General features: G+C 47.4%; 1 long non-coding RNA gene across 1 annotated transcript; it reads left to right on the top strand.

The window, feature by feature from the left end:
• LOC147701082 (uncharacterized) lies at nucleotides 1-27,651 on the top strand. The gene is made up of 3 exons (XR_015297429.1): nucleotides 1-382; nucleotides 3,629-3,696; nucleotides 26,093-27,651. It is a non-coding gene; the product is annotated as an uncharacterized LOC147701082 (long non-coding RNA).
• The last annotated feature ends 247 nt before the right edge of the window (nucleotides 27,652-27,898 follow it).

Raw genomic sequence — 27,898 nt, 5'->3', positions numbered from 1 at the left:
AGCCCTGTCTGGTGGGCAGTTACCTTCATCTTCAGATCCACACAGACTCCTCCCTCAGACCCCAGACCTGCGACCCCAGGAAGAGAGCTGCTGACTCACTTGCCTGCAATTTATGAATCCATGGTCCCCCCCCCCCCCCCCCCCCCGCCCCTCCGGCATTCATGGTGACGTCAGGAGAGCTCAGCCCTTCCTGCTGATGAGCCTGAGTGAGGAGAGGAGGAGGTGAGGCCTGTCCAGGGGGCAGAGGAGGTGAGGAATGTCCAGGGGGCAGAGGAGATGAGGCCTGTACACGGAACAGAGGAAGAGAGGCCTGTCTAGGGAGCAGAGAAGAGAGGCCTGTCGAGGGGACAGAGGAGGAGAGGCATGTCCAGGGGCAGAGGAGGTGAGGCATGTCCAGGGGGCAGAGGAGGTGAGGCCTTATCAGGGGGCAGAGGAGGTGAGGCCTGTCTAGGGGGGCAGTAGAGGTGAGGCCTGTCCAGGGGTCAGAGGAGAGGAGGCCTGTCCAGGGGCAGAGAAGGTGAGGCTTGTCCAGGGGTGCAGAGGAGGTGAGGCCTGTCCATGGGTGCAGAGGAGGTGATGCTTTTCTGGTGGGGGGTTGCAGAAGAGGCCTGTTCTGTGGTGTGGTGCCATGCAGAGGGAAGGGGGGGTGCTGCAGGCCGTCCAAGGTAGTGCAGAGGAGGTGAGGCTTGTCCAGAGCTTGGGGCTGCAGAATAGGTGAGGCCTGTCCAAGGGGGCAGAGGAGGTGGGGCTTGTCCAGGGAGCTGCATTGTAGGTGAGGCCTGTCCAGGGGGGTGCAGTGGAGGGAAAGCCTGTCCAGGGTGGTGCAGCTGAGGGGAGGTCTAGCCAGGGGTGCAGAGGAGGCGAGGCCTGTCCAGGGGTGCAGAGGAGGTGAGGCCTGTCCAGGGGTGCACTGGAGGTGAGACCGGTCCAGGGATGCAGAGGAGGTAAGGCCTGTTCTGCAGCCTAGGTGAGACCTGTCCGGGTGGTACAGAGAAGGTGAGACCTGTGGAGAGGGGTGAGGGGAAAAGGAGGTGAGACCTGTGGAGAGGGGGGAGGGGCAGAGGAGGTGAGACATGTCCTGTTGGGGGGAGGTTAGAAGAGGTGAAGCCTGTCCAGGGGGAGGCACAAAGAAGGTGAGGCCTGTCCAGCAGGTGCAGAGGAGGGGAGGACCGTCCATGGGATGTAGAGAGGGTGAGGCCTGTTTGGAGGTAGGTGCCGAGGAGGCGAGACCTGTCGGGGCGATGCAGAGGAAGCAAGGCCTGTCCAGGGGCCTCAGAGGAGGTGAGTGAAGCCTGTCCAGGGAGTGTAGAGGGGGAGAGGCCTGTTCAGGAGGGTGTAGAGGAGGTGAGGCCTGTCCTGAGTTTGGGTGGTTCAAAGGAGGTGGGGCCTATCCAGCAAGGATGCAGTGGAGATGAGGCCTGTTCGTCCAGGCGGGGTGGTCAAGAGCTGAGTTTAAGTTTGTTAATTGTTGTCCCAAGAGATTTGTGGAATGAGTGTAAGTTGCTTGTAAACTGGCCAATTGAAGAGTCAGAGTGAAGCGCCGCAAAATATTTTATTATATAGTACAAGAGATTAATATAGATTTACAGACAATATTGCAAAGGCAAAGACCGGGTAAAAGAGGGCGCATTTTTGAGCGTTTTATCCAGAGGTTAGTTCACATTTCCTGCAAAATGTGAGGGGCCGCAGACTAACATTTCGGAAGAGATTTTGTTTTACACAAAGTTCTGTAGTGGGAATTTTGTTACTAAGCAGAAAAATATCAAAGAAAAAATAATGAGCGCTCAGACAAAAATGTTCCAAACGGGTGACAAAAGTGGTTCTCTTGTATTGTATTCTCGTTTTGATTCTGGGTTTGTTGCTGGTGTGAATTTGGATGTGCACGGCGTTGGTGTGCAGAGTAATGATGTTCAGTATGTGCAAGGAGGAAATGTTGTTCCTCTGGGTCAGGGGCAGACTGAGAACCCAAACCAGGCCTGACAATTTTGACAGACCAGCTCCCTGCCTCTTTTGTTGCTGGGGGGCGATATAGCAGCACCAGAGCAAAACCAGCCCCCAGTAACAAATACGTTTCCCAGCACTGAAAAATCAGCCCCCACTCTTCCAGCCCCCCGGGGAAACACCCGAAGCCCGTTACGGCCAGTCCGGCCCTGCTCAGGGTGTAGGTTTCACTGACAGTGCCAATTAAAATACCTCAAACACTAATAGTGTGCAGATTAAGACACGCTCCTTGCGATGTTTGCAGGAACCTGGGAGACTGGAACATGAATGAGATAGCACAGAATGGAATGTCACAGCCAATGGTCCCAGCCCAACTGGCCTCTGTGCCGAGCATGCAGAATCAAAGGCAGATATATTGGAACATGCCTTCAGTCCCGATGGTCCCACAGCCCAGTGCAGAATAGAACACCAAATTCTCAACAAATTCAGTATTTCAACAAAATCCTTCAGTGATTAATAGGGATTTTCCACAACTTCCTCCTACACTAGGAGTTTCTTCTGGACTGAAACAGACACAATGACGGTGCCTGAGACGGGAGAAGGATTGCGTGCTTGGTGCAGTCCTAGAGGTCACCCAGAGTGGCTCTTTTGTAGAAGAAGTAAATGAGAATCCAGCATCACTTTTAATCAATAAATGTGCCTCCCGTTCCACAGTCAGACTGACTGGAGCTCCCAAACCACCCCTCTTGGGAAAGGAGTCCAAGTTGTAGGCATTTCTAATGAACAACTAATAAGCTGTCAGCAAATGTTCCCGTACAAATAGGGTCAATGATGAATGGCCACAAACTTACACTGTGATTAAGATCCAGTTATTATGTTAGGGAATAACCTTGTAAAATGACTTGTGGCTTTTTGGGGAAGAGTCACAATTAATTATTCATTTTGTAGGTGTGGTTTATTAAAATTACATTTTGTTGTGCCATGTTTTCATGAACATTCATTGATTGCTGTCATTTTTACCTCATCGTGAACCAAGTCAATAATGTGTTCTCTCTGTCTAAAAACGTAAGAACTTTTCCTTGATTCCTAATTGAGCAGATTCTATATCAGTTTGCTATTTGACATTATGAGTTATTTCTGAATCTGTCTTTTGATATACTTTAGAGGTTACCTTTATGTGATTCTCCTGCAAATATTATGATAATTATTTCTCTGACTGAGTAACCATGTTTTTGCTTTCAGTAATTATTTGAAACCTTTAATATAGCTTTGAAGCTTGTTGTAGCTCCAAAGGCAAGAGCCTTTCCCAAGGGAGCGGTCCTTTAATGGGCAGTATTGCCTGCTACGGCTGACTATAAGGTCATTACACTGTTTGCCCCATGAGGGCAGAATGTGTTAATTAATAAAACAACGGTGTCCCAGAGACAGAGGGGGTTGAAACACCTCCGGTACTCTGAAACCTTTGATTCAAAGCTGTTGCTGTGAAACTTGAACAGTTAACAGCCGCATGCGGGACCACGGTGGTTAATTGTTGAACATTCACAGCAATAGCTGTTAAAGGAGGCTGAAGTCAGACTCTGGTTCTCCCTGGGCTCGGTTGTTTTGTAAATCCAGGACGGTTATTTGTAAAATGTGATGAAGTGTGATTGTCGTTTGATGCAAAATTATTTCTTTACTTCCTTTCAAGGTATTCTGGGATGACAGGCAGTGCGGCGTGGCTGCCAACCTCGGGGGAACAAAAAAAATAATTGACAGGTAAGGATTCCTATAACTCTATATTTCCTTTTCCCCTGTTTCTTCTTTCTCTCTTCCCTTTCTTGATCTCTGTTTTTTTTTGTCTCTTTACTTCAACTTTTGACTCTCTCTGTGCACTATTCTAGTTGTTATCAAACTTCTGATAATAATATGATGGAGCCACATTCCACTCTTGGAACATGTTGGGGGGTGCAGTGCAGGCCCAGTTCCTTTTTAGGTCAGTTTTGCCTAGTAGTTTCTTAACTATTATCACATTTGTCTCCTCCTCTACATCACGTGATGGTGGTTCACCCTGATTAGAGGTGCCATGCTGTTGCGCTGCTACTGCGTTTAGAAAGTGACTGTGATTTTAAAATTTTATTGAATCATTGTGTGCGTTCTAATGGGGGGAATGTTTTAAAAACTATTATAATTGCTTACTTGTATGGGGTTACTGCATTCTTTCCAGGCACTCTTCTGCTTTTTTCTTCATCTCAGGGAGGGGTGTGGGGGGCTTATGGGTGTCTTTTGCTCCTTCCACGGCTCACCAATTGTATGGCGGGAAATGAGTGTTTCACTCTTGCTGCTCTAATCCACTTCCTGTCCCAGATCGATGAGCAGCGCTCTAGTTGTTCCTGACTGGCCGAGCTATTTAATCTGAATGCCGGGCCAGACGCGCAGTGAACGCACGCAGCAGGCACACCTGTTGGTGTCTGTCTGTGCCAAGTTTAGGCCTTGTGCCAGGGGCGTTGTCCTTTTTATTGTGGACCCTGGTAAGCCCCTTATTTACCCGAGAGGACAGCTCTTGGAGCTTCAAGGAGAGAAGGATAGAAGGATAGAAGGATGTGCTCTGCAGGTTGATGAACTGTGACCATTGGGCTATATGAGTGTGTTAACTGTAAGACAGTCATTCCATTGGGGATAGCTAAGAAACCCCAAGGGGAAACGTGTCAGCTCTACCCTTACCCATGAAACAGTCCTTTTAGGGGTATCTCCTGAACGCCAGATCTCTGATTAAACATAGAGCAGAATTTAATGATTTTGTCTCCTTCCGTATGTCTGAATGGATATTTATTACTGAAACCTGGGCTAGAGATTGCTAAGAGCCTGACCAGGTGGAGGCCATCCCCTCAGGGTATTCTCTGTCCAGACTTGATAGGGGGTATGGGAGTACTTTATAAAGACACCTTCTTGTGCTTCACTGAGGCCCTCACCACTCCCTCAGATCCCTATCATGCCCTACACTTCTCCTATAAGATCCTACCCACTGATAGTTTTGTGGGAGTGGTCAGTTACAGGCCTCTTGGACCCAGAGGAATGTTTAATCAGGACTTCAGCAATCGGATTGAGCCTTATTTGGCTAGATCCAATGTCACTCTTTTGGGTGATTTTAACTTCCATTTGGAGAAAACTCTGCTCTGAAACGCAGGTTTTCCTGGAAGCTATGGACTCCTGTGGCCTCCCTCAGCTGGTGAGGAGCCCCTCTCATACGGCGAACACATTCTGGACGGGATCTTCTCTAACGATCCGAGGATAGAGGTGAATTATCCCATCCCACTCTCTTGGTCCCATCATTACGACATTCCATTTCTTCTGCGAGTTGCAGAATCGCACCCTGTTCTCAATTTTAAGAACAGGGTGGAGATGAAGAGAAACTGCAGCCGCATAAATAAGGAGGGTCTTCTAATTAAGCTTAGTAATTATTGCTGTCTCCCCCACCTGGTTGTTAACTCAATCTATGAGGATTTTTCTAACTGGATCTTGGCGGCTCTGGACTCTCTTGCAGGAGCATTATGTGGCCAGAAAATGCCCTTCAGCGCCCTGGTTCACCGAAAGGTTGAGAAACCATAGGCAGGTATGCTGACAACAGGAAAGAATATGGCGCTGTGAGCTTATCCCAGCCGAAAGGAACCTGCATAAACTCAGATTGAAGGAATATAGGCTAGCTATTAATGAGGAAAAGGTTATCTATTGTTCCAAGATGACAGAATCCATCAAATCCCAGAGGGAACCCTTCACTGTGATTAATTCCCTCCTGGCCCCCTCGGCCTCTGCCAACACCGAGGTCTCCCAGGAGCTATGTGATAAAAAGGCATGCTTTTTTATGACCAAATCAAAGACATATATTCCTCCCTGGAGATATCCAATGTCGGAGGGTCAAAGGCTGATCGTCCTTAGGATTCTCTGGTAGCTCCTCCAAAGGATTGCCGCTTGAGCGCCTTTTCCCCTATCCTTCAAGAAGACACGGAGCGGATGTTAAGTGGAGTTAGATCTGGCTCCCCTATGGAGCCCTGTCCCCTGAAGATCCTGATTCTAGGAATGGAGGCTATTGTTCCTACTATGACCGTAGTTCTTAATGCCATTATTACTTCTGGCCAGTATCCCACTGCCTGGAAAACGCCCGTGGTTAAACCTCTTTTAAAGAAGCCCTCTCTGGATCCGGCGGGACTAAAGAACTACAGTTCAATTTCCTGTTGCCCGTCCCAGCTAAAATCTTGGAGAAACACCTGAACCTCAATCTTAGCACTTATCTAGAGGATCATCAGTTGTTCGATGGCTAGCAACAGGGGTTCAGAAGTGAGCACAGTACTGAGACGGCGCTAACCGTTGTTTTTAACAACATTCAACAACAGGTCGACGCAGGTTACACCACCTTACTGACACTTCTGGACCTAACCGCAGCCTTCGATACCATCTCTCCCCTTAGATTGGCTGGGAGGCTCCGGGAAATAGGGATTGAATGCTCCGCCCTTAATTTGCTTACATCTTTCCTTACGGAACAGGCTCAAAGAGTTATGATGGGTCAATTCCTTTCTGCTCCTAAACGGCTGTTCTGCGAAGTTCTCCAGGGATCCTCATTGAGTCCCACCCTTTTAACCTTTATGTAGCCCTGTTGGCCAGGGTTGTAAGATCTTTTGGCCTAGAAGTGTTATCCTATGCTGAAGACACTCAAATCATGATTACCATCACTGAGAGTGTTGAAGCATCAGTAGCAATTTTAAAAAACTGCATGCAGCCCGGAGCTGCATGGATGCAGTGGAGAAGTGTGGCTCAGGGGTTAGAGGCGGCAGACCCGGAAGCTGAGATCGGCCCTGGACCAGGGTTCAATTCCCCGCCTCGGCGGGTCTTGGGCTAAAAATTCCACGGACTCGATAATTCTCGCTCCGGTGCCTTCTCGACTCACGGGTTCACACTCTGCGACTCTGGGCAATAGCTTGCTTAATCTCCACAACGGCCCCTCGCGGCGGGATGCCTGGCTTTCACCTTGTGGATACCCTGCCGGGGTTATCTCACAGGGGAATACCAGGACGGGTTCCCTAAGCAAGCGCCGGGAAACCCACTGTGGGTAGCTGTGCGCTATATAAGCTCAAATACATTTACATTACATTTACATGGTAGAGAACTATCTAAGACTCAATGTGGAAAAAACTGAGATTTAAATTTTCTGAGACAATCAGGAGATTTGTTCCAGGGCCTGGTGGCCAGATACGCTTGGATCTTGCCCTCGCCCTGGCCTCAGCGCCAAAAACTAGGCATCATAGTTGATACCTCCCTCTCCTAGAGCCCCCAAATAAATAGAACAGTCTCCATCTACTTCGCAATCATAAGAACTCTCAGAAAGATATGTTTATTTCTCTCCCCCCTCCACGTGGAAACAAGCAGTGGTGGCCCTTGTGTTGTCCAGATTGGATTACTGAAATGCCCTTTATGTAGCGATAAATAAGGGTCTCCTACACCGACTCCAACTTGTGCAGAATGCTGCTTCCAGGCTGGTGATGGGCCTTCCTAACTTCTACTCTGTTGTGGCTACCATCAATAGCCTTCCTTGGCTTCATTTGGGTCGGAGAATTGAGTTCAAAGCCCTGTGTTTGGTGCACAAGGCCTTTTATAATATGGGGTCAGAAGGCATTTAAAACTGTGCCCTAGATATGTCCCTTGTAAGCAGTTAAGATTTTCCAGAAAGAATTCGGTGACTGCGCCTAGATTCAGAAAATCTAGATGAGGGGAGGTCCTTTTCGCTGGCTGCGGCCAATTTGTTGAACTCCCTTCTTCTTTCAATTTCGATTCTGGAAACTCATTCCTCATTCTGTAAGGCCTTTAAGACCTGGCTCTTTACCAATACGAATCTGTGAGCCCTTTTTCTATGGACACCCCTGATCATGATCCCTTCCGCAGCTTTATTTTTTTTGTTTAAATTTGTTTATTGAGGTTTCATAAGTAAGCTCATAAATTATTGCACTTTCGTTATACATCTTATTACAGTTGTTTCAAGGCATGCATCCGGCGCAGGTCAACAATTCATCATGTCATCAACATTCAACTAGTACAGTCTCCTTGCAGTGGGGCGTGACATACGAGGGGAGTGTATCCTCTTTGTTGCGCTTTTCTTGATCATTGCAATTGCAGTTGTGGGTGCGCTTGCTGACGCTGGGCTTGTGTGACCCACCGTTTATGTGTACCTGCTTATGCTGTGCGCAATGTGTCCGTGCTTGAGTGCTTGTGTCCCCAATCAATTAACAGTAACACCTTAACTTCTGGTGCAGAACTGTGAACCAATAATTGTTTGGGTACAGGGTGGGTGGGATTGGCAAAGGGCCTTCAGAGTTCAGCTGGATGTGATCTGCAGTGTGGGTGATGGCGTTGTTTCCGTGTGATTCGGTTATCCTATGATCTATGATCTGGAATACAGGGAGGGGGTCCGGGCGTGGAGCAGGTCTGAACGAGCATTTTCACTTGAAAGAGGGACACGCGGGTACGCCGTATGCATTGGTGTGGACCTAAGTACATTCCTGCACCCCTGAAGGGTCCACGGTGGACCCTATAGGGGATGCGCGCAAGGCTGGGGCTGGGGGCTTGCCGGTTCAGTCTCGGGGGTGGTTTCGTGCATAAAGGTAAGTAGTAATTGTGCCCACTCGAGAGAGATGGGATGTTTGCGGGTACCTTTTGCTTCTTCATCTCGCAAAACCTCCTCCTCCGCCCTCCCCCATTTTTTCAATGCTCCTATCCAGGCCGCCACGGGGGGGCCTGCCGCGGCTCGCCAGTACATGCCTATTACTCGTTTCGCTAAGAGGATGGCAAGGGATAGAAAGCGATACTGTATTTTGTGAGTCTTCCGTCTACGGAGTACCCCAAGGGCGCACGCCTCCCAGGTGGAGAAGGTTGTGATGTTAGTTGTGATTCTGAGTGTCTGGTGGACCTGGTCCCAGTATTCATGAAGTGTAGGGCTATCCCAAAACATGTGTTCAAAGTCAAAGTCAAAAAGTAACTTTATTTCGATTGAATTTACAATCATAAAAAGTACATTTAAAAACGTATATTTACAGCAATATAAAAATTCAATTTAGTCGTTGATTACTAAAGAAGGCGGGGCATTATTGCTTTGAAACAGTAAAAGATCATTCAAGTTCAAGTAAACACTGACACTCTATGCACAAGTATAATATCACAGTAGTCAATTGCGCAAAAATAAAATCTTAGGGGGCAATGGCCAATAATTGGGAATGAATTTTCAGGCAGGCTTTGAGATAGCAGGCTACAGTTTTGGCAACATACGGAGTGTCTAAGTATTGAAGTGCCAAAAGAGCCGGTCTGCATCTTCTCAGTCCTAGGTGCCGGAGAAGAGGGACCAGCCAGCGTTTCCGCGGGGTCTCGTAGAGACTGCAGAAAAAGGTTACGTGCAGGGTTGACTGTCGAGTATTGCCATCGCATGGACAGTTTGTTATTTCCCGTGACCAGTCTGAGGGCACAGGCAGTGAGACAAGGCGATAAAATTCATCAAACCGAAATCTGGTTAAAACATATCTCTCATAATTTGACAGAAAAAAAGACAGATAAGGTTGAATGCCATAGGAGGATTGAATCATCGTTAAATGTACATTTGACTTTTTACCGAGTTCTGAGCAGAAACGTAAATCGCTTAAGTGGGCGGCACATAGCTTTTTCAGAGTTTTTCTAGGTACTTCCAGTAGAGATTCAGGGTCAGTGAAATATGCAGGGCAATTCAAATCAGTCAAAAATTTAAAAACATATAACAGCCAAGGAATCTTTTTCCAGTGGGACAAGGTGAGACAATCAGATATTAGTGACCTAGTAAGATGACATTGCTCCCTGGTCCATATACGATGCCATAGTAGAATCGGCTGGTATCTAATGATGTTGGTTAGATACTCCCAACCGAGCTCCACATGGGTGCCGTAAGTAGGAGCACTACGGGGGAGGGCTAATATATATTTCAAAAAATCATTTTCTATGATTTGAAGCTCATCAGCAGACGCATAACCCCAAACACCAGCCCCGTATGTAGCCACGCTCATGCATTTAGCTTGGTAGATCTTCCTTGCTTAGTGTGCTCTGATGTAGCTGGGCCCAAAGGTTATTTTTTATTTCCCGTTTACGGGATTGTTGTGCCATCTTATAATTTTTTCTTAAGGAGGCGATTAGGGGCTGGTCCCTGGCCTGATGTGTAGAGCGTTTTTTAGTGCACGGAGAGCTTTACGGCAACGGGAATCAAACCACCCTCTGGAGTCCTTATCGTTATCGTGAGTCTTATATTGGCAAGTAAGCTCTTGTCTGATGACTTCTAAGATTTTAACAAAGCTGGAGAGGATCAACTGGGGGGATGATGACGTCTCCAAACAGTGATGGATTAAGGGAAGGGTTTTTTGGATGATCTTATTGGTGGTCTCTGAGGGATTGATCATCGACCATTTGACAGAATAGCCATTAATTTTGCTCATCTCCAGGGAGTGCTGCGCTAAGAGACTTGTTTTTAAGCAGGCTGAGGATGGGGTATTTAATACTATAGTGATGCTATTGGAGTAGTGGTCACTTGAGGGATCGGTACCAGTTATAAAGTGCTTCAATCGGTTGTTAAGGGATTGGGAACATAAAATAAAATCAATAATTGTGGTAAATCCTCTACCGTGAAAAGTCGTCTTGAACTCTACAGCAGGACTCACTAACATGTTCGCGAATTCAAGTTCTAGGGCGAAAATACAATTGTTTAATGCGTGACCAACAGTACTATGGGTAAAGTGCGCCAGAGGGGCGTCGTGCTCGTCTAGAAGCCCACAGATACCTTTGTTATAATTGTTACACAAATAAACATTGAAGTCCCCACCCCACACAACATGGCATTGTAACTGTTGATTCATGGCTTTTTGATCTTGTAAATATAAAGTGATTTCCGACAGAGAATTTACACAGTCGCCGGGCGAAGAATTGTTGTACAAATTGATGAAATAGTAACAAGAGCTATTATCTGGAACAATTTTGAGAATTTGGAAGATTGACGAGACTAACGAAACTTCCATGATCGTAAAAGGGATTAAGTTGGAAACATAGATGGCTAAGCCGCCCTTGGATCTTCCAGGAGCGGACGGTATGGCCGGAAGATGGAATGTTTTGAAGCCCTGGATGTGAATAGGGTCAATAGCCCAAGTTTCTTGAAGGCAAATTAGCTTATATTTATTGGTCACTTCTAGCCAGGACTGGAGATGGATTTTGGATCTTAGGCCAGCTACATTCCAGTATATGATTGGAAGGTCCTGGGTTGGTGAAAAAATAGGGTTTGGAGGCTGAGGTTCAGCAGAGGAGTATGGGGGTTGGGGCAAGGATTGGGTGGTTGAGGCAGAAAAAGAGAGGGTAGGTTTTGGATCACTGAGCTGAGGAATAGTAGGTTGTTGGCTCAGAGATGGGTCAACAGGAGTAGCTGACAAAGTGTGACACGAATCCTGGTGGGTTGAAGGTGACGTCTGTTGAGACAAGGGTTGCTGGGGAGGACAAGACTCGGGCTGAGTACCATACAGAGATGGCAAAATAGAGCCAACCGTCCGAGTGCTCTTACAGGAGTGATTGGGGTTGGGCGGAACACTGTTGGGGCTGCTGTCTGTAATGGGTAGAGTTGGTGGTCGGTCCACCATATCCAGACAATCATATCTATTGGATAATGGTGGGCCTCTCCGGTTGTTAAAGTGGCCTGGTGGTGGATTGCTAAAACCATACCCAGACCACTGGTCTCGATCTCTGATCCCACCCCAGTTTCCTACCCTCGTCCAGGACCACGGAGGACCAGCGTTACGTCGTGTATTCGGGGGATAGAAATACGGCAGATTGTGAGTGGCTATCCCTTCAGTAGAGGAGTGATCACCCCAGGAGCAGATATGCTCGACTGTGTTGGGATCTTCAAAGTTTACTATAACGCAGTCGCCCTGGATGTTTTTTGGTACGTTGCCTAACCAAGGCACTCTGCGCACTGTAGTGACTCTGTTGTCCATAAAGATTGGAAGCGGTCTGTTGTTGGACAACCAGTATATTACTTTATTTTTTAAAGACCAAACCGGTTCGTCTTGGTTTGGGGAGAGTTCCGGGGCCCCAGTCATTATTACTACATATGGAGAGGCCTCGGGTGGGAGATGGATAGGAGGAGTCCTTCTTTTACGGTTTTTCGGAATGGTATTGAATCCAGTAGAGTTATTGGGTTGGGCGGGGGCAGGAGTGGGGACTGCGGAGGTAGGAAGGGAAGAAGGAGGGTTTGATTGGGTGGGTAATGTTGGATTGAGATTGGTTGCAGAATGGGACGGTAAGGGGTTAGAGGATTTAGGAGGTGTTTTTGTATAGGCTTCTCAGGGACTTTTTGTTTGTTGGAGTTGGGGTTCTGCGCAGAGGTTACAGGCTTTGACGTTTTTGCGTTTGAAGCGTTTGAAGTAGTGGGCCTGCCTTGTGCCAAGTTGGAATCCTTCTTGTTTCCTTTACTTTGGTTTAGTTCTAGAGACAGTTGAGTTAGTTGAGACTGAACCAAGTGTAGGGCCTTTTCTATGGGTTCCAAGTGGGATTTAAATAAGTCTCCAATTCTGGTAAGCAGTAGGCTATCGTTACTATATGTATTAGTTGTAAGGTTACCATTTTCCATGTCTCCTCCACTGTCATAGCTACTGGAGCTAGTGCAGCTGATATTCGGGTTAACAGAGATAGAATCCACTGTTTGTACATTTGACAGTGAAGGAGAATGGTGGAGGGTTGAAGGGTTAGGGATTTGCGGGGGAGGAGTAGAAGCAGAAGGAGTTACAAGGATGGTTGTAGAAGAAGGAATGGTGGAATGATGGATCTTAGTAGTTGTCTTCTTCTTCAATTTTTTGGGAATTGCTCCTTCTCGTATACCCCTAGCCATTGGGGAAGAAGGGGTGTTATCTGGTTGGGTAACAAAGATAACTGGAGATTTTTCAAGAGAGAGATGGGATTCAGAAAGATCTAAAGATGCAGAAAGGTCCACTGTGCGGGGAACGGTGTGCGTTTCTGCATGTATTGTCACTGGAGGGGGTAGATCGACAGGACGTAGGGTTTTTTTTGCAGTGGCCAGTAAGCCCATTGAAGAGCGTCTGGCAATCATCAGGTCCTGTGAGATCCTCCGGTCTAGTAGGATAATACCCTGCTCAATAGCATCATTAGCTTTGGTTATAAATTGGTCAATTGGCCCAATGACCTCACCTGCAGATTGAGCCTGCTTTTTAACAGTATTCCTGGTGGTTCTCGGGGACATTGTACCATAAGAATTGTAGCAATAGTAAAGTACAATGAATGATCTAAGGCCAATAGCAAAAAGCTAGCGGGACCTAAATAGATGTAATGTCAGTGGCTGAATGTAAGAGCAAGCTGAAAATAGGGTGGCCCAGTCCAGTCCAGCCCGGTCTTGAACGGGCTTAAACGGGCCCGCCCTTGGCCCGGGCTTCGCCCGCGCTTCACCCCGCGCGCGTCCCGCGTTGCGTTTGGGACTGTTCAATTTATGGTGAGCCGGTTGGGGGGCGTGGCCTCCGGGGGAAGAGGCACCAGCTGTTAGGTGTAGAGGCTGCTGGTCCTCGCAGTCCCCCGGTGGAGCCAACAGGTAGCCTTAAGGTCTAGTGCACGCTGGGAGCGTGCAGGCTGTCCGCCGATTGCGGAGAAGCTCCCACCAGCGGCGCGACCTTTCCTATGCAGAGTGAATGTTCAAAGCGCCCTCCGGGAACAGCGTTCAGGTATCCTTCCTTATCGGCAAATAGAGATTTTACAAGTGAGCATGTGTTTGAAGTCTGCGCTCGGTAAGTGACATCGGGGGCAGGTAAAATCTGTGTCTGAATAGAACTTATGAAGCCGGTGGGGTGTAAGGTAGGCCCGGTTGAGGATGTTAAATTGTATATTGCGGAAGTGTGCATTCCTGGACACTTTTTCAGGAAACTCGAGGGCCATTTCCCACTCTTTATCATGTAATGTTCTTCCTATTTCTGCTTCCCACTTCTGACGTAGCGGTTGCAGGGAGCGGAGAATGAGTCTCCGTATAGCTTTGTAAGGTGGCGCCCTATTCCCATGTGTAAAATAGTATGAATCACCGGGTGTGTCGGCGGTTCCCCTGCTGTCGGGTCCCAATACTTACGGCTACTGTCGATCAGCTGTCTGTGTAGTAAGAATTGTCCAGGGGGAAGACCGTAATGTTCAGACATTTGGGCGTACGTTTTAATTTGGCCATTCTCAAATAGAGCTTCCATCTCCGTGATTACCACGTCAGTCCAGACTTGGAGAGCGCTGGCGATGTAGTGCACGTATGGGGGCATATTTCGGGACATGTGGTGGATGCGCAGCATACAAGTACGGGCTATAGACAACAGCATGGGCCGCGTGCGTATGGGCCTTGTGCCCGGTAGTAGCATCCGGCGAATACCTGGCAGTGGCGTGCGACCTTCCGTGGTGACGGTCTCCCCTATGTGCCGCTCCGGCGTCCAATAGGACAGCCATTGCAGCTGAGCTGCGAGGAAGTATGCCTCAAAGGAAGGTGCTCCCAGCCCCCCTTCCATCGTGGGGATGTATAGTGTAGTCAGGGCCACCCTGTGTCGTCGTCCCCCAAATCAGTTCAGCAAGCAGGGAGTCTATCTCCTTGAAGAATGGCAGTGGCGGTATAACTGGGATGTTAGCAAAGTGATATAACATGCGTGGGACCATAATTATTTTGGCCAGCGCCACTCGGCTTATGGGGGCTAGGGGTAGTGATTTCCAGAACCCCACCGCCGACCGAAGAACTGCCAAGGCCCTGTGGTGATTCCCTTCGTTCATGTCCGTAAGGGAGTGGTACAGGCGCACTCCCAAATATCTGGGCGCTTCAACGTTCAGCGTGAGCGATTGCGTCCCTATCTGTGTCTTGAATGGGGCTATGTGTGGGCTGAGTGGATACAGGGTGGATTTTCCCCAGTTAACTTCCAGGCCCGAAGCCTCCGCGAAGTCTTGCTACGTTTGCCATATGGGTGTCAGATCTCGGGTAGCATCACGGACATATATCAAAAGGTCATCCGCGTAAAGGGACACACAGTGCGTCATGCCTGCCAATGGAATGCCCCACTCCTCACCCTCCTGGCGTAAACGTATAGCCAGGGGTTCCATCGCTAGAGCGAACAGGAGAGGAGATAATGGGCATCCCTGCATTGTTCCCCTCTCCACAGCAAATGCTGAGGAGATATATTTGCCTATCCTGACTCTCGACGTGAGATTAGTGTAAAGGAGTTTTTTATAGGCTACTAATGTGGGGCCTATGTTTACCCTGTCGAGGACCGCAAACAAGTAGGGCCATAGTAATGTGTCAAAGGCCTTTTTAAGGTCCAATATATATCTGTGTCTAATCCTGTATATGGAATAGCCTACGTAGGTTTTGTGAGGTAGTGCGCCTTGGAATAAATCCGCATTGATCTGGGTGGAATAATGGTGTCAGAATTTTAGTGTATTGTTCCGCTAAGATTTTCCCCTAGTATCTTGCAATCCATGTTGAGGAGAGTTATTGAGCGATATGAAGAGGGCAGGGTGGGATCTCTGTGCGGGTTGGGGAAGGTGACTATGACTGATTCTCTGAGGAGCAAGGGAGTATCCCTCTGTCTACTGCATCATTATACATTATTGCCATGCGGGAGGCCAATTGGGTTGCGTAAGTGCTGTAGTATTCGACTGGGAAGCCGTCCATTCCTAGGGTTTTATTATGCACCAGCACCCTGTGCTTGGGTCACGTCCGTCGGCTTGATCCGCGCTTCTAATTGTTTTTTATCTTCCGGTGAGATTTGCGGAATTGATAATGGGTCCAGGAAATTGGCACTTGCTTGACAACTGTCCCATTCCGGGGCCTTGTAAATGCCGGAGTAGTAGCCATGGAATACATTTAGGATGTCCAATTGTGAGTGTCGGAGAACACATGTGATATCCATCACTGCTGTGATCGGCTAGATCTCCGTATCTTGTTTGGCTAACCAAGCCAGGAGCGCACCCCCCCCTACTACCTCCCCGGTGGACCTTTGCTGCATACAGTTGAAAATAGTATTTACGGAGGTCGGTAAGTGTTTCCGCGTAAAGCCTTTTTGCATCTTCCATTTGTTCTGGCATGGTCTCGGCCCGATCCGCCTGCTTGGAGAGGTTCGCTAGGGTGTTTTCAGCTTTTTGCAGTGCGTCTTCTAGAGTTTTATGTATCCCTACTATTTGTTGTATGCAGTGCCCCCTCGCCACTACTTTATATGTGTCCCACTCTATCAGACGTGACGTCACTGTGCCAGCGTTCAGTGTGAAATGTTCTTGAATGTGTTCCCCGTGTTCATGTTTAAACACTTGATCTGTGAGGCAGTCTCTCGGTAACTTCCATGTGGGAATGGGATGGGGGGTGTGGCGGTCTCCATCTTAGGGCCAGTGTGTGTGCGTCGTGATCTGAGAGCACCCTCCCCAGGCAATCCGTACGCTGCACTCTTGGTAGTATGGTGGCAGAGCAGAGGAATCTGTCCAGGCGCACCCGCAAGTCGTGAGGAATGGAATGGAAGGAGTATATTCTGGTGCTTGGGTTGCGCAGTCGCCAAACGTCTGTCAATGCCCAGTGTGTTACCCATGTATTAAATGCCTCAGTTTGTTTAAGCGCAGGTGAATGTGGGGGTAGGGGGGATGAGACCTATCTAGGGATCTAGGGCACAGTTGTAATCGCCACCGAGGATCCACGGGGTGTGCATGTGATTTGTTAGCATTCCGGTGAGGCGATTCCAGAAGTGGGGTTGGTCTCCGTTCGGGGCATATATACTCCCCAGCAGTATAGGTTGGCCCTCTAAGAGGCCTTCTAGCACGGTGTACCGCCCCTCTTTGTCAATCTCTCTTGTTGTTTCTTTGAATGGGGTACCCGGACGGATCCAGATTAGGACCCCCCTGACAAAGGTTGAGTACGCTGTAGCGCATATGATCCCTCGCCATTTCTTACGCAAGCGCTCTACCTCTGGCGCCGTCAGGTGTGTTTCCTGCAAAAGGGCTATCTGCGCTTGCTGCCTCTTTATGTAAGCATACACCGCATATCTCTTACTCGCTGTACGCATCCCCCGCACATTTAGTGTGAGAATTGTGATGTCTGTGTAAGAGACACGCGTGGTCATGATGGGTTACATGACTGCCTGCCAACAGATCGGAACCCCCTCCCATCTGCATGATCAACCGCTGCGGAGTTGACGCCCTGCCATCCGTGTGTTCCTGTAGGGGTACTAAAGGGCTGCACAGGGGGTATGGGGAACTGTAACCAGAACTGTGGGAAACGTTCTTAACTAGGGAGACTTATCACTCTGGGTAATATGTCCAAACTGCACATTACGTGCTAACTGTAATTCGTTAGGTTGGGGGGGTGTTGCGTATGTGCTTTGGATGACCCCGTCTTGGCTACCCGCTGCTAAATGGTGGGTACAAGAAGCCCAGGGATTGTATTACAGTGCATGCTACTCACGGCCCACCAGTCCATGATGCTGCAATGCTGGGGCGGTCCAGGATAGCGTCCAAGTGTCCCTCTACCACAGAGGCGAGCTCAGGTCAGGTAGCAGGATCCCACAGGGGGATGGCGAAGATGGAGTTGCCGTGGCCTTTCCGACATCCTCTCCTCAAGATAGCAGTCATATTAGTGTGTCCGCCATCTCGGGTGTCACTAGCGGCGGTGTCACTGATCCATCGCGAGACGACGTGTCGTCACTGCGTTCCTCATCTAATGTGAACAGGTGGGGGCCTCTTTCTCCGTCGGAGCTGTTGCCCGTCAGTCCTGTCACCAGCGCTGCTTCTCGTAGAGCTCTCCTGCATTCCGCAACTATTTGTTCCAGATCCGGGGTTTTTTTGGCTTGAGTTTCTGCTCGTTTGGGCAGTTGTGTTAGGGTGACCCGCTTCCCCTTTTGCTGCCATTGTTGATTGTTTGATGGCTGTCGACCCTGTGAACCACCATGATCATCTAGGTCACTCAGATTTTGTTCCACACAGTCATTTGCCACCGCAGGATCCGTAAAGAAATTCGTGGTGTTATCATGAATGATCTTGAGACGGGCGGGATATAGGAGTGCATATTGTATTTTGTGCTGGCGCAAGACACGTTTCACCACCAAGAAGGAGGCTCGCTGGCGCTGCACGGCCTGTGAGTAATCCCGGAACAGCAGGACCTGCTTGTCCTCTACTCGGAGTGGGGCCGCCTGCCTAGCCGCCCGAAGCACCGTGTCTCTATCCTGATAATGGAGCAGTTTCAACAGGCCCGCCGTGGTGGCGAGCCCGGGGGCGGTTTTCTGGCTGGTGCCCTATGAGCTCTCTCCACAGAGAAGTATGGGGTTAAGTTCTGTTTCCGTGTAAAGGTTTTGATTCATGTCTCTGTGTAGCGGACAGGGTGCACTCCTTCTGCTCCTTCCGGAAGGTTGAGGACTCGAATATTGCTCCTACGCGACCTCCCTTCCAAGTCATCTGTTTTGCTCTCCAAGGCTTTCACTCTCAGTTGTAGCTCTTTTAGGGACTCATGGTGCGCCTTCAGTTGGGGTTCCATTATTTGGAGTGTCTTCTCGCCTTGGTTGACTTTATCCGTTAATTTTCTGTGGTCATCCCGCAGTAAATTGAGGTCCGTAGCTAGTTCTCCAAATGTATTATTCTCCATGGTTACACGGGAGTGTTCGATTGCGGCAAGGACTTGGTCTAATTTGGTTGATATGGCATCCTTGCCAGGAGGCTCTTTTGATGATTGTGAAGGCATCAGGTCTAAGGATAGTTTGCGGGTCGCCATCGGGGTAGTCGTCGCAACAGTCGCTCGCTGTCGTCCTATTACGTTCCAAGATCCCTGAGGATCAGGTATGTGCCTCGGCTGCTCTCGTCTTTGGGGGGCGCCGCCTCAGTATTCCCTCGGCGCGGCTTGTCGTCTGACTCTGCGCGCAGAATATATTGGTGCCTTTCTCCCTCGGTTTTTTCCAGGTGTGTGAGAACTGCCTAGAGTATCCGCACCTCCAGGCTTGGTCAGCGACTCTAGAGGATCCGTTCTTCCACCGCCCAGGTGCCCCAGTTGTCGCTGCTGTATGGTGGAGTTTGGGCTCCGCTATTTCTCTTCAGGCTGATCTTGCTGGCAGGACCGCGTCCCGGGAGACATCCAGTGGTAGGGCACCCGTCTCACGAGAGGTGCATGTGTCCTGCTGTTCCACGCAGTACCCTTCTTGGCCCTCAGCACCACGGGGCCTCGCGACAGGGCCGAGGAGGGGGGGCCTCTTCTCTCCCCCCTTAGGTGATAGTATGTCCTCCCGGGGGTGGCTGGATGGCTTCTGATGCTATAGTGTGCCCCAGCGGGGCCTCCCCTCGATCCGGGCCTTTGAGAGTCGCCTCGGCCTCCGGGCAGGCAGGACCCTCCGGGCAGTCAATCCCCCAGCGTTTTGATGGTCCCCTTGCATCTCGATGATGGACGCCGATTGAGGGGGAGGAGAGGGTCCAGGTGTAGGATGCTGTCCCCTCTCCTCACTGGGGCACAACAGCAGTCACTTCAGGGTGGGGCCGCCGCGGGGGCCAGGCACCGATGGCACCGGCAGGTCAGTCCCTTCACGCTAGGCCCGAGTCCCCTACCGCCCCCAAGCCGCGAGGCGACGGGCTCCTCCAGTCACGCCTCTCGATGTTGCCCCCGCGTTCTTGTGCGCCGCAAGTGCGGCCTCCATTAAGTGGGCCCCCATCTCCCGATGGCAGCGGAGGGGGCCATCCGCCGACAATGGAATGGGTGCTCCGCCCCCGCTCTCACCGTGTGGGTCGTCCTGCCGGGACTGCGCATGTCAATGTTTGTGCCTCAGGTCTCGGGAGCCGTGCGCTGGTCTCGGCCCCTCTGCTCCCACCGGGTCCGGCCGTTAGTGTGCAGCGGGCACCGCCATTTTCACTGTGAGGCTCAGAAGTGCCTGGCCGCACCAACGTCCCGCAGAGCCAAACTTCGGTCCCGCACGGGTCTGCCTATGATGTCCTGCGGTTCCGGTACTCTGTGTTCAGTGGACCCTGGGCATTACACCGCGTTTATGGTTATTTAGCGCGGGTGTCCATGCGGAGCTCTAGCGGAGTGCGTCCGCCATCTTGGCCAGCTTAGCCACTGCCCCCACCCCCTGGGCTAAGTTGACAGAATTTGTAGTATGGTCATTTCATCAAAGGATTTGAATGAACACCACGTGGCAATATTTTTGGGGGGATGTGCAGGATGCTCAGGCCACATGGGTGGGTGGGGGCTGACGTGTGAAGGCGTCGGGAAGAGATCAAATGAAGCCTTTAAGTCACTTTCAATTTTTTTCGTCTTTCCCAGGAAGAAGGCGGCAAGTTCTTCGCAGTTAGGCTGCAGATTAAACCCAAAAAGTAGGTTGGGGCTGCCTGTTAGATTGCAATTTAACGAGTTCAAACTGTTTTTTTTAGGTCTATTCCTGCCATTGTTTAGCTATTTCCTAAAGATGTTTGCTTTTGAGCTATGTATGTGTTTGTTGTAAATGATTCTTAGAGATCTCACTTGCTGGAGGTGTTCAAGCGAGGAGGAGAATCTCCATGACCATCCAGCCAATCTTAGATTGCATCTTTCAGTGTTTAGACTACCACTGTACCAATGCTCGGAGTCTTTGGTGGATACTCTTTTTAGTTGAAGGGGTGCCATAGAGTCTGGAATGTTTGTCATTGACTTAGTGTAATGATCAGTAAGGTCCTGGTCATCTGACATGTCTTCGGGAGGGGGAAGGATATAATTGCTGATAGATGTTAGTTCATTCAGGTTTATGTTTTGAGAATTCCTTTTCTAGTGCCTGCTTTTTTATGTGAACCTTTTTTGAGGACTGTGATTCAGTGATGAGCAAAGTGATACAGTGGTGGTCTGTCCAATCACATGGAATGATAGATTGAAATTGAATGGAATTAGCTTTAGAGATAATTAGATCCAATGTCGCTTCCAGGTTCTGGGTAGGACTTTCGCATATTTGAATCAAGTTTAGATCAGCTAGGAAGATTTTTAGACTAATCACTGATTGGTCATCGGGTTATTCCAGTAGAGGTTGAAGTCACCAAGGAAGATTTGGGCGAAGTATACACCGGAGTTGGTTGTGATGATTTCCATAATTTGTTTAATGGATGGGAGGTTATCTCCTGAAGGGTGGTAAAACTCATGCAGTTTGTGTCGAGGCCTATCTTTATTCAGGATATCGATGCCTAGACATTCACACAAGATGAGAGTAACGTTTTGTGCTTGCTTCACAGAGAGATTATTGCAGTACAGGGTTACCTCCACCAGGTCTGTTTGGTCCATCTAATCTGATTATGTCAAAGCTGGGCGGTACTAGAATGTCGAGCGTTGGTATGAAGGAGTAATTTAGCCAACTTTCAGTCAAGACTATAAGGTCAAGATGATGAGTAAGGATAAGGTCAGCAATATCCACTGCATGTTTAGATGCCGATCTGCAATTGAGTAGCGTACATTTCAGGTGGGGTATGGAGACAGCGGAGGCAGCCTGAGTGATGGGAATTTGCTTGAAGTTGGAATTGGTACCTGCTCTGAGATTGGGCCTAGGATCTCTATGTGGATTTGACTGAAGGAGGAGAGAGTAGATATTGTTGTCTGATTGAGAATCTTTCAGCCTGATGTGTGGAGTGGAGACGTGGGGGTAGGGAATTGACATCCAGGTCAAATGAGGAGACATTGCAATTGCTAAGATCCCATTGTGTGGAGTGTCATCCGACTAACGTGATTGTTATTGGATCCCCTCTGTGGCGGGATTACAAACATATTTAACTCTGGTAAGAAACACTCAGCATTGATTCTACTTAACAAGGCTGAGATTTGGCACACTACATTATATAACAGCATTCTCAAGTAAGGAAAAATTGTCCTATATTTTACCAAACTGCCCGTGTGATGGAAAGACCCCCCAGCCCACTATGCACTTCTTACTGTTTTGTACGTTTTATAAAGATATCCAGAGAATAGTTATAAAACCGCTTTTTTAACCAATAGGCTTTTCCATTATAAAAACGCTTTTAACTTTTTATGTACTAGGGATAATGTAAAAACTGTTTATTCTGTTATTCATTTTATACAAAGGGGGATTAGGAAAAGAAAGGATTTGTCACAACTGGATGCATTAATATATGAAAAAACTTATAACTGCCTTTAGTTGTGTCATTATTCCATAATGTTGATATAATCTATCATCCTAATCTCAAGTATGTTTATGAATCATTTTTTTTCTTCCCCTTTTCTTATATGTTAGGATTTTGCACAAAAATGCTTATTTTGTACATGTGCGATTTTTGCACTGATAATTATCAGAGTACTATCTATTGAATAAAGATGTAATGCCTGTTATGAAATACTGTTTTTTTAAAGATGTAAATATTTGAAAACTGTTTTTATTTATGAGTATATAGTACCTTCTGTGTAGTATGCTTTATGGTTGTAACTTTTACACCAAATAAAGCTGGTTTGACATGAGTTGACTATTGGATTGCTAAAGGGAGTGACAATTCTTACCCATCGGCCTGGTGGGACACCAACAATTAGCGAGCTCAGAGGTGAGGGATATTAGGCTTTAACCCTCAGCCGTAAGTTGTTGAGGCTCTTGAGAGATCTTAGTGAGTTTGGCGTCATTAGTAATGTGGGAACAGGAGGTCGTGATGGGGCCAGCAGTCCAGGTGAGACTGCTCTGGTTTATGGTGTTTGGGAGAAGCTGAGTTGGGAGAACCAGTGGAGGGGGGGAATAGAGCTAGAGTCATGATTGAGGAGTGGGGGTGTGGGACTCATAAACTGATTGATGAGTCGATAGGTGCCATGTTATCGGTCATGTTAGGGGGTTCCGAGAGAGCAAGTGTCAGGGTTTTGCCAGAAAGGGTGTCACAGATGCATCAGTGCTGACAGCGGGGCTCAGCACTTTTACCCATTCTTTTTAATCCACTCATGGAACCCCTGGCAAACGCATTGAGCTCAGTGAACATTCTATATCACCTGTATGTGGACGACACCGAACTGTATATGAAAATCTCCTCAACAGAAGACTTCATCTCCCTCAACGCTATTCCACATAATACTCGAAGTTGGCTCACTGGCAACCACCTGTTGCTTAACACCAAAAAAACAGAATTCCTTCTGTTCTCCACACCCAATCACACACCCAAGATAGACTTATGGTTGAAACATCTAACTTCCTTTGACTGTGCTCCGCACATCATTGACTCCGCGAAATCCCTGGGAGTCACCACAGACAAACACCTGAACATGCAGGCGCAAATCACTAATGCCACCAAGGGAGCTAATCACCATATGAGTATACTAAGGAAACTTAAACCCTTCCTCCCACAGACCGACTTCAAAATGGTGGTACAAGCCCTAGTGCTATCAAGATTGGACTATAAACGCACCACTCTATGCGGTTTCCCCAATTACTGGCCGCCCCCTGAGGGCATCGCTTAACGCTGCGGCCAAACTGGTATCAGGAACGAAAAGAAATAACTACATCTCTCCGACCTTGAAAGTTCTGAACTGGCTGCCCTAGGAGGCAAGAATACACCTAAAGATCGCTTGCATGACCCATAAAGCCCTGCATAGCAATACTCCCAGTTACTTCACTCTAAAGCTAGAGCAATAGGGAGGATGCAACTGCGAAGTGCGAGTTCACTACTACTGAAACCACAATCCTTTCATAAAAAGAGAACGGGCTGCAGAGCATTCTCAGGGATTGCACCGAAGATTTGTAATGCCCTACCTCCAGTGGTATGCGGAATCTTTTCCTTTACTTCCTTCAAAAAAGAAGTGAAAATGCTTCTAATGAACAAATTCAGATCCTAAGACTTTAATTCTATTGTGATCTGTAGTCATCTGTGCGATCCATATATTATTGCCTACATCTTTTGTTTTGAAGGCGAATACCGAATGTATGTTTACTACTCCAACCACCTAATGTTTAAGAACTGTGTATTGTGAAGAGTTCTGATTCCCTCATGGATCATTCTTTGTTGACTACTAGTCACCTATGCTATCCATACACTACTATCTACCTCTTTTGTATTGAAGGCGAATACTAAATGTATGTTTACTACCTCAACCATCTAATGTTTAATAACTGTATATTGTAAAGTGCCCTGGTACCCTCATGGGTCATGTTCGCGCTATATAAAACTTTATTTTAAAAAAAATGTTCAGAGGTAAGGGGCAGAGATGAGGTGAAGGTGTTAGTATCGAGTCAGTGTGTTTCAGTGGTCGCTGCTCTGGGGGTGTGATGAGTGATCAGGCTATTATGACGAAAAATGTTGGTTGAAACAAGCTGCAAGGATAATGGTAAATGATTGCTGTTGGGTAATCTGATGAAGGTGGATAGGGAGGAGGGGAAAGGGGTGAAGCAATACAAGTAGTGGGGAGAGGGGAGGATACAGAACGAGGTACCCGTGGGTTGACTAAAGGGCTAGGATGAGCTTGGGTCAGGGAGGAAACGTATTCGTCACAGAAAGTTTGATGAGAGGAAAATTTCACCAAGTAATTCTAGGCTGCATTCAGATGCTTGGATGAGGATAATCCCATTATTATAAAGGGAGATGATAGCCTCTGCTCGGCCAACTATAGAGGGAGTTACCGAGAGTCTGAGAGCGACCGTGGGTGCTTTAGTGGATGCAGTGATCCGGAGCAGAGAACAAAGGGTTTTCTTTCATTCTGCTGGCCTTTTAAAGCAAACAATAAGGTCACTTACGGTAGCGCCTTTATTTGTGAAGACATAGGGGGTAGAAATAAGGGTTTCTGGGATAAATTTGAGAAGTCTGTGTTTGAAGTTCTTGAACACGCTTTTCGATAGTTTATGGGGTATATGATAGTGTAGGAATTTCAGGCGTCTGAAACTAGTTTGGAGTCTAGTGATCTTCGAGAAAGGGAATCCATGGTTAAGGGCAACAAATTTCCAGAGTGGAGGGACCGGTGGGGAGGGACCGGAGTATTACATGCTCACGTGGTGGGAAGCTGAGGGGAGTTGAGGAGAAGGGGGTACGGTCAGATGAAGGAAGGAAGGAAGGAAGGGATGGAGCAAATCATGGGGTGGCTGGAGTTAAGTTCCATGACTCCGTTCTACAAAGACAGCCCGTTAAACAACAGCATCATGAAAGAAGATGCCAAGAGAGAAGAAGGTACTCTTTCTGTTTTGGGCTTCCCAGCGTTATATGCATGCGATTACTAGGTGGGAAACAGCAAATCCTCAAGAGAGGGCACAGCTGCAAATATAAAAAAGGGAAGTTGAAATACATTAGGTCGAACTAGATTATGCAATTAGGAAGATAGAATCCGGAATAGAGGGGTGGGGGGATAGGATGAGCAGTTGACTAGGATGCACTTAGAAATTCGATAGACCAAGCCAACCTGGAAATCTAAGCAGAATTAGTAAACAACATCATTCTAAGATGGGCCGCTACTGTGGAAATACTTTAAAGCTATAGAACATGATAGTTCTTCTTACATGTTCATAAGAAGGACATGCTAAGTCCTATGTTGATATCTAGATTCCTAGAGTCTTAGAGGCGCTGTCACTTTAGATTGGGCACGGACATTATATGGGGAGAGGGTCGATACATGATGCAGGGCCTACAAGGCCCAGATAGAGCCCCTTTATGCCACCAGGACCCCAAACATAATCACTGCACAAAAGGCCCCCGTAATCAAGCCTTGAGACAACAGCGAGGGGAACCCTCCTGAAAAAAAGAGTTAGTGGTTAGTAGTGAATGAAACCAGGCACCTCTGTGAACAATAAGATTTGATGTATGGCACAACATCCTGATGTCTACCGTGCTGTCTTGAGTCTTCCTGATCCATCTCTTACTCCAAGAGCTGTTCTTGTTTTAACAAAACCTTGACCATATGCATCTACCTAAAGCTGTAACTAGAATATGCGTGCTATGCAAGCGCCCTTTTTTTGTTAAGTTACTCTATTAACACCTTTGCTGAAAGAAATAAGATGTGGCATATTCAAAGGAACTTTTATGCAAAGATCTGTGTATGGTTAGATGTGTCTTAAATATGTCTTCATAAGTTTCTACAATAGTAATAAATGAGATGATTTTACATTCAACTAAAAATTGTGTATGCACATTCTGGTATTTTCCAATTAAGTAATTTAAATCTCTTTACATCCGACAGAAAACAATCCTTGACTGCACAAAATGTTTAAGAATAATGAAGATAATACTGTAAATCTGCAAAAGCAAAGTCCGAAACATTGAGTTCCAGTATTCAGGAAAACATAAGTGCCAACAGAGGCAGCCAAACCTGAACATAAACTGACAGATCTTGGAAGTACCGTCAAGGGCAATTTGGTGGTTCTACAAGTCTCAGCTGTGCACCTCCATGCCTCAAGATGAAGAAATGACCTTTAGAAAATTAAGGAAACACTGATCAAACACTTTGTGTGTAAACATGTCCAATACCAGCTCTGATCATGAGGTAGTTACAGCAGTACTCTGCTTCCTAAAGTGATATCAGACCGCCATTCAGTGCTGGAGGTGTATTGTAAACTCCAGCAGGCCATTCCACAGCAACCAGCGAAAAGCACAGTTAACTGAAAGCTAAAAGAAATGGGGGTTCTGCTATATAAAACACTGAGTATATTTACCACGCCTAAAACTGCATTAGATAACACACACAGGGGAAAAGCCATACAAATGCAATTAATGTCTGAAGAGCTTAAGTCAATTATCAGGCCTAAAAAAGCAGCAGCGAACACACACAGGGGAAAAACCATATCATTGCAGTGAAGGTGGAAGTAGTTTTACGGAATCATCTAAACTCATGAGTCATCAGCGAACACACACAGGGGAAAAACCATTCAAGCGCAATGAACGTGGGAAGAGCTTTATATATTTATCCCACCTAGAACAGCATCAGAGAACACACACTGGAGAAAAACCATATCATTGCAGTGAATGTTTGAAGAGCTTTAGTCGATTATCACTCCTAAAACAGCATCAGAGAACACACACTGGGGAAAACCATACCATTGCAGTGAATGTGGAAGTCGTTTTAGTGAATCTTCAAAATTAAGGATTCATCAGCGAACACACACTAGAGAAAAACCATATCCTTGCAGTGAATGTCTGAAGCGCTTTAGTCAATTTTCAAACCTAAAACAGCATCAGAGAACACACACTGGGGAAAAACCATACCATTGCAGTGAATGTGGAAGTCGTTTTAGTTTCTCTTCCAGATTAAGGTATCATCAACAAACACACACAGGGGAAAATCATATCATTGCAGTGAATGTGGAAGTAGTTTTAGTTCCTCTTCAGTATTAAGGTATCATCAACAAACACACACAGAGGAAACAAGCATTGGAAATGCAATAGGTCTCGCATTAGGAAAGTTTGAGCTATTGGTATTGTAAATGACACTTTTTTAATTTATGTGTTGGTTTTGAAAGTAGCAAAATTAATAGCTTTGTCAGTTACAATGTCAATAGTTTTGACTTTTGCAAATGTGACACCTATAGCATTTGTAATGCAATGTGTGTTGTATTGACGTGACTTAGATGTATTGATATTACAAATAACAATGGCTTTTAATTTTGTAAATAATAATACTTAAACAAAAGTTTTTGTAATTTATAATGGCAATAGCTTAAACGTGTGTAAATAACTTTTGTGAAGATTATGTTCAGTGTATTTTATTGTGACGAAAATCCAAGAACGTTGCATTTGCACCTACACACACACAGAGCCACACACATATAGATGTGGTGGTGGTGGATCTGGGGGATATGGTGGTGGTGGAGGTGGTGGATGTGGTGGTGATGTGGTGGATGTGGTGGATGTGGTGGTGGTGGATGTGGTGGTGGTGGTGGATGTGGTGGTGGTGGTTGTGGATGTGGTGAAAGTGGTGGTGGATGTGGTGGTGGATGTGGTGGTGGATGTGGTGGTGGAAGTGATGGTGGTGGATGTGTTGGTGGTGGAT

The sequence above is a fragment of the Lissotriton vulgaris genome, chromosome 7 (assembly GCF_964263255.1).
Source record: "Lissotriton vulgaris chromosome 7, aLisVul1.2, whole genome shotgun sequence".
Taxonomy (NCBI): Eukaryota; Metazoa; Chordata; class Amphibia; order Caudata; family Salamandridae; genus Lissotriton; species Lissotriton vulgaris.
The sequence above is the reverse complement of the archived record's forward strand: the minus strand, read 5'-3'. Positions and strand labels throughout refer to the sequence as shown.